Source organism: Colossoma macropomum, unplaced genomic scaffold, assembly GCF_904425465.1.
Source record: "Colossoma macropomum unplaced genomic scaffold, Colossoma_macropomum, whole genome shotgun sequence".
NCBI classification, from domain to species: domain Eukaryota; kingdom Metazoa; phylum Chordata; class Actinopteri; order Characiformes; family Serrasalmidae; genus Colossoma; species Colossoma macropomum.
In genome coordinates this window covers 10,794,992-10,807,480 of record NW_023494800.1, presented here as the reverse complement: position 1 = coordinate 10,807,480, position 12,489 = coordinate 10,794,992, and positions in this window count along the sequence as shown.

Here is a 12,489-nt window from a genome sequence, read left to right as displayed (position 1 = left end):
AAACTTACTTTTTAGGAAAATACTATAAAGATAACATATCACATGTTGAAACTGAGAAATGTTATTGTTTTTGAAAAATATACGCCCATTTTGAATTTGATGCCAACAACACGTTCCAAAAAAGTTGGGACGGGGGCACGTTTACCACTGTGTTTCTTTTAACAACACTCTGTAAGTGTTTCAGAACTGAGAAGTGCTGTAGTTTTGAAAGTGAAATATTTTCACATTCTTGTTTGATACAGGATTTCAGCTGCTGAACAGTTCAGGGTCTCCTTTGACATATTTTTCATTTCATAATGAAATGTGGTTTAGCATTGTCTTGCTGAAATAAGCAAGGCCTTCCCTGAAAAAGACATCATCTGGATGGCAGCATATGTTGCCAAAACGTGTATTTATTGTTCAGCATTAATGGTACCTTCACAGATGTGCCAGTCACCCATGCTATGTGCACTAATACACCCCTATACCATCATGAATACTGGCTTTTGAACTGAGCACTGATAACAAGCTGGGTGGCCTTTAGCACAGAGGACACAGTGTCCATGATTTCCAAAAAGAATTTCAAATGTTGACTTGTCACACCACAGGACACTTCTCCATTTCACCTCAGTCCATTTCAAAAGAGCTCAGAGAAGGTGGCAGCATTTCTGGATCCTGTTTATATACAGTTTTAACTTGTATTTGTGGATGCAGTGGTGAACTGTTTTCACAGACAGTGGTTTTCAGAAGTTTTTCTAAACCCATGCAGTGATTTCCACTACAGAATCATGTCTGTTTTTAATGCAGTGCCACCTGAGGGCCCAAAGATCATGGCCAGCAAATACTGATTTTTGGCCTTGTCCCTTGCATAAAGAGATTTCTCCAGATTCTCTGAATCTTTTGATGACATTATTTACTGTAGACGAGGAAAACCAAAAGTTCTTTGTTATTTTATGTTAAGAAACGTTATTCTTGAATTGTTGCACTAGTTGATTGTGCAGTCTTTCAGAGTGGTGAACCCCTCCTCATCTTTACTTCTGAAAGGCTCAGTCTCTCTGTGATGCTCTTTTTATACCCAGTCATGTTACTGACCTGTTGCCAATCATCCACCAGGTGTTTATTTTAGCATTACACAACTTTACCAGCCTTTTGTTGTCCCAACTTTTTTGGAATGTGTTGTTGGCATCAAATTCAAAATGGGCAAATATTTTTCAATAAACAATTTAAATTTCTCAGTTGATTTGTTGTCTTTGTACTATTTTAAATTAAATATAGGGTTTAAATGATTTGTACATCATTTGCATTTTGTTTTTATTTACATGTTGCACAGCGTCCCAACTTTTTTGGAAGTGGGGTTGTACTTTGAACAAAATGTCTTTACATTAACATACATCAAAAATTAAGAAAATGTTTGCCTTCTCCTGTAAAGTTTTTTTTGGACATCAACAATATGCTGGTAATAAGTAATTACACTACATTGCAATTTGGTTTTAAGAGTTTCTGCTCCAAACTGCAAAAACACTACAGAGAGACTGCTTGTTTAGAACAGCAAGAAAGAGCAGAACTTTACCAGCACATACGAGAAACATACTTTATCCAAGCGGTCATCTTCATTCATTTTCAAATGAACTAAAGAAAACAGTGTTATGATCAACTGGTAAATCTGCATACTGCCTACTAGTTTCCTCTGCTGTTTTCGAATAAAATGTTAGCTAAGTTGTAGTTACTAGTCTGTCACTACAATTGCTGCTGTGAAGCTAACTAGTTGCTGTCATAAACATTACTATATGGGACAAAACAGTACTGACCTGTTGGTTCTGTGAAACAGCAAAAATAAGTTAATGTTACCCACCTGTCAAGCAACCTCCTCATCCCTTTTCAGGCCTTTTATCTCTCAGTAAAACTGAATTTTCCCCGTACAGCCTTAAATGGTGCAGCAGTTACATTCTTGCGGCCCTTCTCTTCTCCCTGCCCTGTGCTACAGCACAAATGCCCCTTGTTGCTGATTGGCTGGAATAGTGTTGTGTGACTTGAGACACTTTGTTTTTCCTCATTTACAGCACCAGAGCTGTGCCAAACACCAGCTAGCAGACCATGAGGAGACATTCACTGAATTTGACTTAAAGTGTGTTGGATTGAAATCTTGCCTTTAACGGTCTAAACAGTAATCTGATCAGACTGCAAGTAGTACAGTATGAAGTTTATTTGTCACTGTGCATAAACTCACCTCAAATCAAGAGCAAGAGATTAGACACAACAGAGCATCACTCAGGAACAGTTTACAACTGCTGTGCTGCAATATTCAGATCATTGTTTGCTCTGATTTTACAAAAAAAACTGTAAAGTTATCCCACCTGTCACTTACCTTAAAATGCATTAACAAAAAATACACTCCTCGATCTCACTTTACAGATAAATCTACATCATCAGAGACTTTATCCAGTCGGTTCATTATAAAATGCAGCCTCTCTCTCTCTCTCTGCCTTTGTGTTTAACAATGTGAGAAGCTATGTAGCTGTTTCCCTTTAACTGTCCAGTAAAGTAAAAATAAATGTCTGATTCTGTATGAAGTAATTAAGATGATTACCAGAGGAATATATCACAGTAAAGAAAACCAACAGTGGATAAATTGCTGTTGTTGTTAAAGATTTTAGTGGTAGAAATGCTCTGTACAGGTATCAGTGAATTTACGTAATTTGAAGGCCGTGAATATGATGTTTACTGTCTGTAGAGATTCACACCTATGAGTTCATGTAAGCTAAGATTCAGGAAGCTAATGGGCAGTTGGGCTTTCATTAAAAACTATATTATTAATGAGTAATCTAGATGTTATTTTGATTCTTAATCAATTTATTTGATTTAACAAAAAATGTATTAGTTTTTTATTTTTTAAATATAGACTTCATGAAACAGTAATAAACTCTGTAGAGTCTATCAGGGATTCTTAACTACTTTATTGGAAACAGATCAGCTAGGAAGCCTCATATAATCATCTAACCATGAAAATGCATGTAGTTAACTGTAAACATTGCTTCTTACACAGCTCTCAGAAAGATTCCTATATTTATGCTTTTACTTGTACTCAAGTAAATGATCACTACAGGAACAGTGGTTTTACTTTAGGAAGGATTTTCAGCACTCTTTCCTCCCCCTGATAACGGTATTCCAGGGCGATGACTGTGTTCCAGTCAGGATGCAGTGTGCTTCAGTAGCAACGACTAATACAGCATAAACTGTATTTTTTAGACAAACGCATAAACAGAATAGCCTGCTGCAGTATTTCTTCCTGTTTCTCTTATTCATCATTGCTGTCTCCTCACTCACGCACCTCAGCATAAACCTGCCAGTCACAACCATTTACCACTACTTTAGCTTTCACAGCAAAAAAGACGCCAGCATTGCATATGACAAATAGCTATAGATGCCTTATTCTGCACATTTTTCCACATCGAATTCATAGCCTTACCTACTAGAGATCCTTTGGGTTGCAAAAAAAAAAAGCATTTGTTGCGGATTACAGTCATGCAAATAATGAGAGATGCAATGAAGCAAAGAAATATTTTTAGGTAAGTAAGTAGATTTATTTATATATTATGTATACAGTTGCACAATTTTCTAAGTGAAAAGAAGTGCACATCCTCTAAGGAAAACACATTTATATGCATTTCAAAACATTTTCAGCAAATTTTAGAGCACAAGTGCACAGTTTAACATGTTAAAAAATCAAAACAAAAACAAACAAAAAAATGGAAAATATAAAATGTGCCCTAACTTTTGCACAGACCACATTTTCTAGAAATCTGAGCTGAGAAAACCACAGACCATTTTGATTTCATTGCTTTTGTGATGTGAGGACAACCAACTGTATCTATGTATGTCTACCTTCCAATCACATTGTAGTTATAAAGAGTGTTTCAGCTGCATGGACTGCTTTTGGAATAAAGCGCAGTAAAGGGCAGCCAATCAGAACAAAGGTCATTTACATATATCAGTCTTAAAGCCACTGTAACGAAAACTGTCTGTGTAATCTAAAGGATAAAGAGAGATTGGAAAATGCTTAGTAAAAATTCATTACAGCCCAGGCTTGATAAAAGACAAAATCGTCCCCTTTGTAAAACTGCTTTACCATCCCTTTTGGATTAAATACTGTAATATGATGTCACTTCAGGTGCCTATTAATGATATTTTACTTCCATATTTGAGATTTACACATTAAGTTGCCCTGAATGTATCAGGAGTTCTTAATGTTAAACCACAAGTTATGATTTGTCGAAATTCCCCCTTTAATCAGTAACATAGTGGAGTATTTAGGGCAGTTTGTGCACCACTGCTGGGAACAGTTACTTTAGAATGGCAAATTTTACATCAAGCCTCCAGACGTGACTGTTTACATCTTTAAAATTTTGAGAAATCTGTGAAATTCCCTCTAACCCAAAATCTACTCTAAAATCTACTGTACACACATAAGTGTAGATGTATCCAAATAAAGGAAAAGAACCATTCACCATCTCAATCTTCTGGAAGCACTGATACAGTCAGTAAATACTGTATGCTTTATATCAGGAAAAACATGTTAAGGAAGTCTTACTGTTACAGCTTCATTTGGAAATTGATTTAAACCATCACCAAAGAAATAAGGGGACCAGCTTCTTATTAATGGCTACAGAGTGCAACCATGAGAATGATAACTACATATCACAGTATCAATATTAAATAGTGACATGGAGAGTATAATAGAATAGAAATATCTCGATTAGTTTTCAAGTGAGAAGAATCATTTTGCTTTTTTTATAGCATCCTTTTGATTTTACAAGTGAAATATTCATGTATTCAGACTCCAGTGAGGCTTGTTTTGTTACAACGCATTTTGAGAAGACTTAATAATTTGCCTGCCTGACATATCAACACAGTTATTCTCCAGTGATTAGAATTATGCGTAACAGTTGGACCCAAAGGTCAAAGTGAGCCACTGTGGAGGAAACCATGGGAAGTGTTAATAAAATGATTTTTGTTTTTTTTTTACCCAGTCGATTTGTATGTTTTTTTTTTCTCTCCATAAATACATTTGAAATTGCCTTTAATAACCTACAATAACAAATCATAGGGAACACAATAAAAAAGAAAAGTACACACATGGAAAATCCTCTGTATTGTTTAATGTGCAAAATAGGTTCATTAGTGAACCATGTCAAACGTTAACGGCCTCTAAGCCCTGAAGGTACCTGCTTAAATGCCACCGCCCTGCATGTGGCTGGAAGGGTTTCACTCATGACTATGGTGCTGGATGAACAGTCAGACTGTGACAAATACAGAAGCAGAGCCTGCAGTGGATTAAACCTTGCAGACAGCTTCAGTTCACAGCACGGCCTGTAGCAGCCCTTAGGGGCTTTGTCTTATCCATAAAACACCCCTCTCTGACGCTGACTCATTTACTACGTGCTGCTTTCATCCCAACTCTGTCTTTCCATCATTTTTTTCCCCCTTCTTCTCGCCCTTTCCTTTTACACCCCAAATTTATCTTGGCACTCCTTTCTTTGCCCCTTCTGCCCTTTAGTTCCTTTTCATTTTCCCCCGCACTCTCTATCTCTCTTTTTCCACCTCATGAATGTGGCCTCACCTTGTCTCCTCTACTGGAACAATGAGTCCTGACAGGCGACAGAGCTCTCTCCTCCCAAGGGCGTTAAACAGTGTGACTGGACACCAGATTAAGCCGTCTCTGATAGCATCTCATTTGGAGAGACAGAGCGATAAGGCCTCAGATGATAAATAACCACCCCATTTCACCCTCCAACTAAGCCTGAGATGTAGCAAACTCTGTCTTTTGGTCCTCTTTCACACCTTTTAGTTGCCGCTCAGTGATTCTGAGATCTGATCAACCCCTAGTGCTGCTTCTTCACCTCCTCAGTGCTAAAGGAATTACCCCAAATGGTTGTGTTAATGCCGCATGAAGAGTTTTGTGGCACCCTGGAAGAGAAATAGTAAAGTAAAAGTGAAGGAGGCTACAGTAACAGCATTAGCCCACGGCCTATACCGTGACATTGCCATAGATCTGAAGTCAAGTTTTCATTGTGTGGTTCAGTACTAATTCAATTTTGCCTCACTTATTCATTTTCCAGTCAAAATGGCCATTTGGGTCATTTATATTAAATATGCTGGAAATTAAACAAATGAAAGGTGTTCTTTTGCACAGTACTTCCTAGTGAATAACTTGCATCCAGTCAGGAGTAGAAGTAGCTCATTTTAAGTAGAGGTAAATACAAACAGAACAGACTGAACCCAAATATTGGTAAAACTATTGTGTTTTTCTAATTTTTCTAGCTTTCAAAAGCTGGTAGAGCCGCTATGAGTAGCTTTAAACCCAGTGAGGAAAAGTGAATGTAACAACAGCACCTTTAGATCGACGCTTTGTAACACTGTTATTCTCATTAAGGCATTAATAGGCATTATTGTAGCATTATAGCATTTAACACTGCAATGAAATATGTGGCTAGTTTATTATTACCGACCTGAGTTATTGACCTAAGAAGAGGCATTTAAATATAGAATTTAATTTACAGCAAATTAGAGCATTGAGTTTGTCAAGCTGTGAATATGTAAAGATACACACAATCTGAGTATTTTATCACAAGATCACTGAAACTTTCTGTTTTTCAGTACCACTTTAAAATAAGACTTCGCTTATAAAGGGTTCATGAATGTAAAATGAATTGAAAATGAGTTTATTAATAGTTCTTACTTAGATCACAAAGACCCTAAAATCATGAATAAGCAGTGATATCACATAAATAAAAAGGGCAACAGTGATCTATTGTTTGCCTAATAGTGAAACCAGATTCATTTATAGAGTTAAACGGATGTTGATGTTTACTCATCTTACTTTGTCTTCATCAGTGAGCATTAAACCTGCCAGCTTCATCACATATTCATATTCATCAGAAATGACAGCTCACTCTTCATGCTTATTAATGTGTTATAACTGCTATAGTAATGATTTTTATTATTCATTCATTGGTCAAATTTAGAATATTGCTACATACACGCGACATGCGAATTAAAGCTTGAAATAACTGTCCAAACTTGACGGGTCATTTCCTGAGTATGCGTTGGGCTTGATAGTGTTGGGAATCATATATCAAGTTGGATGACTTACATGTCAGAAAACACACCGTCAGTCACTTTAAGATGCATAAAAGAAAAGCTTATGTGTGCTGTAATCTATTTCTTTTCTTTTTGATTTGCAGTCTATGACCAATATCCTTACATGTTGCTCTAAATCAGCAGCTTACTTTTTCTTTTTTACTGTGGTCATGCCTGCTAGTCAGTTAAAGCCGGCAGCAGCCTTCCACGCACTGAATATTTTTCCTCTGCAAAACACTGCTCTAACTCTTTCCATCAAAGTTGTTAAAAACAACTGAGAGGCTGAGAGGCTCCTCAGACTGTAGGTTAATAGCGGCCTCTAAGGCAGGGGTTCTCAACTTTTTCCACCCCAAGGCCCACCTGTTTATAACTACAAAGCATAGCAGCTCACAGGCAAAACTAAAATAAACTTCTTAAACACAATTTTCTTTTTCTTTTCTTGAGTGCTAACACTGAAAACCTGAGAATCAGGGCCTGAAAAATATCAGATCATCCATTTTGATTCAAGCACAGGTCCCAAAATTTGCAGTTATGTAAAAAAAATTATTTGCAGAGATGTTAGAAAGGAGAGAAGCGCAAAAAGAAAAGAAATGTATGAGGTGGATGTGGACTGTGATTTGGAGCTGCAGTACATTGAGAGCTGGAGCTGTGGTTATCACTGAAAATATTCCACTGCCTTTGGTCTCGAGATTCCTCTTCAGGTTTGAGGGTATTTGTGATCAACCTTCTTTCAGAGAAAACTTTGATTTTATGGTGTTTGTTTTTTTAGATTTTATGGTGCTGTGCTACGATTGCACATTGTTGCCATATGGCAACAATTTACCAAATACCCCACTTAAAAATTTTTTTTTCAAATATTTAAATTATTTAAGCAATTTTAAATAACAAAAACACATTAAAACATTTTTATCATGTTTAAATAATAATTCATGCAATAGAGGGTTAATTTGAAATAGCCAAACCTCACTCCACTCACCGGGCCTTTGGATTAACGTTGTCACAATCAACAATAATCATAAACCTTACTTTATGTCTGCTTCTTTGTCATTGGTTTATTGATTTGAGTTTAACCACTCATGCTTGGCCAAATATAAGGTCCGATCTGTGAGCCAAAGTCAAATGCATCTCTTCACTATTATTTTATTTTACAGCAATTTGTGGTGCAGAAACAAGAACAAATGAGGACCTATAAAGTGTGAGATGTTAAAACAGGCAGATTATGCTGAAAAGTACAGCTCAGACGTGCTGCTAGATGAGGAAAGCGGGCTCTGTTGATGAACTCCCTCATTTTATCATGAACTGCTTGCCACCAGCAGCCAGGGTTCATTTGGAATTGGTCCACAGTGACCACAGTGGTTTTTGCCAGAGCATATAACAGAGTATTCACAGATGTCAAAATGGAGTGAACTAAAGAAAAAATCTGGTAGTTCTACACTAAACAAGGCAGGTGTGAAAGCGTCCAGAAAAACTTCACCATATCTGGCTCACTAACTCTCTGCATCGTGTGCCCGTGGCTGCGTTGTCTCAAACTGATGACGTGCAGTGTTTCTATTTGTAAATATATTGGTTACAATTTGATGTTCACTTCTTGATTCATAATCATTAAGTTTAACTTTCTTCCACTTATATTTTAATGACTTAAAGTGATGTTACTGGCCCACTATGAACTACTGCCTCCCCAGAGTTAAGGCCCCCAAACCACTACACGGTACAGACCACAGGTTGAGAAACACTGTTCTGAGGCATTTCTCCCCACTTTAGTTACTCCTTCCTTTATTCTTTCTCGCTACTTTTATTAGCTTAAAATAAATTGTACTCTGCCATGCCACTTGCACATGCACTTATGAATTAAGATGTGATCACAATGCCCAAACTTATGAGAACATTTTTGTAAGGGAAATAAAATGGAATATTATGAAAAGTTTATCCAGACTAAAATACAACCCCATTTCCAAAAAAGTTGAGATGCTGTGCAAAATGTAAATAAAAACAAAATTCAATGATGTGCAAATCATTTAAACTCTATATTTCATTGATCATGGTACAAAGACAACAAATCGAATGTTGAAACTGAGCAATTGTATTGTTTTTTGAAAACTATATGCCCATTTTGAATTTGATGCCAACAACACATCCCAAAAAAGTTGGGACAGGGGCATGTTTACCACAGTTTTTCATCACCTCTTCTTTTAACAACACTCTGTAAACGTTTGGGAACTGAGGAGACCAATTGCTGTAGTTTTGAAAATGAAATGTTTTCCCATTTTTGCTTAACGTAGGGTTTCAGCTGCTCAACAGTTCAGGGTTTCCTTTGTCATATTTTTCATTTTATAATGCACCAAATGTTTTCAGTGGTGACAGGTCTGGACAGCAGACAGGCCAGTTTAGTGCCTGGACTCTTTTAATATGGAGCAATGCTGCTGTAATACATGCAGAATGTGGTTTGACGTTGTCTGGATGGCAGCATATGTTGCCAAAACATGTATATATCATTCAGCATTAATGGTACCTTCACAGATGTGCCAGTCACCCATGCCATGTGCACTAATGCACCCCTACACCATTATGAATACTGGCTTTTGAACTGTGCCCTGATAACAAGCTGAGTGGTCTTTAGCCTGGAGGACACAATGTCCATGATTTCCATAAAGAATTTCAACTGTTGATTCGTCAGACCACGGGACGCTTTTCCACTTCCCCTCAGTCCATTTTAAATGAACTAGGGCCCAGAGAAGGCAGCAACATTCCTGGATCCTGTTTATATGTGGTTTCTTCTTTGTGTTTAAGAGTTTTAATTAGCATTTGTGGATGCAGCGCCAAACCGTTTTCACAGACAGTGGTTTTCAGAAGTGTTTCTGAGCCCATGCAGTGATTTCCACTACAGTATCATGTCCGTTTTTAACGCAGTGCCATCCGAGGCTCAAAGATCATGGCCAGCAAATACTGTTTTTTGGCCTTATTCCTTGCATACAGAGATTTCTCCAGATTCTCTGAATCTTTTAATGTTATTATGTACCGTATATGATGAAAAGCAAAAATTCTTTGCAATTTTATGTTGAGAAACTTTATTCTTGAATTGTTGCACTATTTGCTCTCCTCTCTGAGATGCTTTTTTATACTCAATCATGTTATTGACCTGTTGCCAATTAACCACCAGGTGTTTTTTTTTAGCATTACACAACTTTACCAGCCTTTTGTTGCCCCCATCCCAACTTTTTTGGAACGTGTTCTGGCATCAATTCCAGAGTGGGCAAATATTTTTCAATAAATAATACAATTTCTCAGTTTCAACATTTGGTATGTTGTCTTTGAAGCATTTCCAATGAAATATAGGGTGATTTGCACATCATTGCATTTTGCTTTTATTTACAATTTGCACAGCATCCCGACTTTTTTTGGAAATGGGGTTTCTATATGTCTAAAGAGTTTTATATACGATTTATATACATATACCATTGATTCCACAAGATGTTGGAAGCTTTCCTTTGAGATTTTGGTCAGTGTTGACTGTTGACATGACTGCGTTATGCAATTCCTGTAGATTTTTCAGGTGAGGTTAGAAGTGTTGTGTTAAGTGTGGTGTTAGCGCCAAATAAGACACGGGAAACTCAGCGCCTTATAGGCAAATGCTCTTTTTGTTGAACAGGTAGCAAGGGAGAGCCACTGCTCAGCGCTAACATGGCCATAACAGTAAGCAAGCAGGTCTCTTCTAACCATACACTTTCTCCTCAGGGTAGGCATTTACACTCCACTATCCCACAGCCCAGCACAGAGTAGCACAAACAACATGCACACATGTTAAGCTAACAACAACTTCTTATTTACAATAAAAGTCTCTCTTACTACAAGTGCGGCACCTTTTGATAGCCTCTGTGTGTGGTCACTCTACATGGCCATGCCTCCCACGCAGTCAGTAGCGGGACAGTGTGCCTAGAAAAAATTCATCACACCATTACACCACCTGCACCAGCCTGGGCTGTTAATACAAGGCAGGTTGGTTCCATGGATTCACGCTGTTGATGCCAAATTCTGACCCTACCATCTGTGCTCTTCAGCAAAAATCAAGATTTGCCAGACCAGGCTATGTTTTTCCAGCCTTCAGCTGTCCAGTTTTGGTGAGTCAGTGCCCACTGCAGCCTCAGCTTTCTGATCTTGGCTCACAGAAGTGGAATCTGACATGATCCTCTGCTGTTGTAGCCCATTGTACAAAGTGTTTATCTGAGTTGTTGTAGCCTTTCAGTTAGTTTGAACCAGTCTAGTCACTCTCTGTTGACATGTTTCTTCAATAAGAGGTTTTTGTCTGCAAAAAACTGAATGGATGTTTTTTTTTTCTTTACTGCACCATTCTGAGTACACGTTTGAGACTGTTGTGTGTGAAAATCCCAGGAGATCTGCAGTTGTAGAAATACTAAAACCATCCCATCTGACATGGTCAAAATCCCTGAGATCACTTCAAAATCACTGAGACCCCATTCTGATGGTTGATGTGAACATTACCTGAAACTGCTCTCTCTCTCTCTCTCTCTCTCTCTCTCTCTCTCTATATATATATATGTATATATATATATATATCTATATATATTTGGTGACTCACCAAAACTGGACAGCTGAAGGCTGGAAAAACATAGCCTGGTCTGGCAAATCTTGATTTTTGCTGAAGAGCACAGATGGTAGGGTCAGAATTTGGTGTGTATATATATGTATATATATATAGACCACACATATATATATATATGTGGATGTATCCCGTGATCAATTGATACTGTTGCTACTCTGTAATTTAACTGGTGCTATCCTATCAGTTTCTGTTCTGCACTTTGGGTGATGATGGGCGGGTTTGGGTCAGTTTCGGACTAAACTTTCTTGGGTTTGGGTCAAGTTTGGACTCAAAACTTCTTGATGTGGTTCATATCAGGTCGGGCTCAGAAAGAAAGTTCTCGGACTGTATTCAGGTTCATAAAGTTTTAATGCAAGCTAACACTTCTACACATTTAAATCACATATGACTGGTAACTTTACCAAAATGAAATCATTAAAATAAATAATTAGATGGCTTTGGCAATTGTAGGTCCATTGAACATCTTCAGCTTCTTCAGCCTTGATCAGGTGCCCACTGCTCACCAGCTTTCTGGACCAGTTTGACCACCATGGCGCTTCACGCTGTACAACACTGTGCAAACTTCACCTCTATGAACTGACCCTCCTAATGCTGCTGCTGCTGCACAGACTCAAACTGTTTAATATAGCCATTGCTTCACCTGCTTTCCTCTTTTCTGTATTTTAATATGTTATACTATTATTAAAACCTTATTCTTTGCTCACATTGCTCTTTCGTTATTGTTTGCTGTCCAGTGTTGACCAGAGGAGGATGGG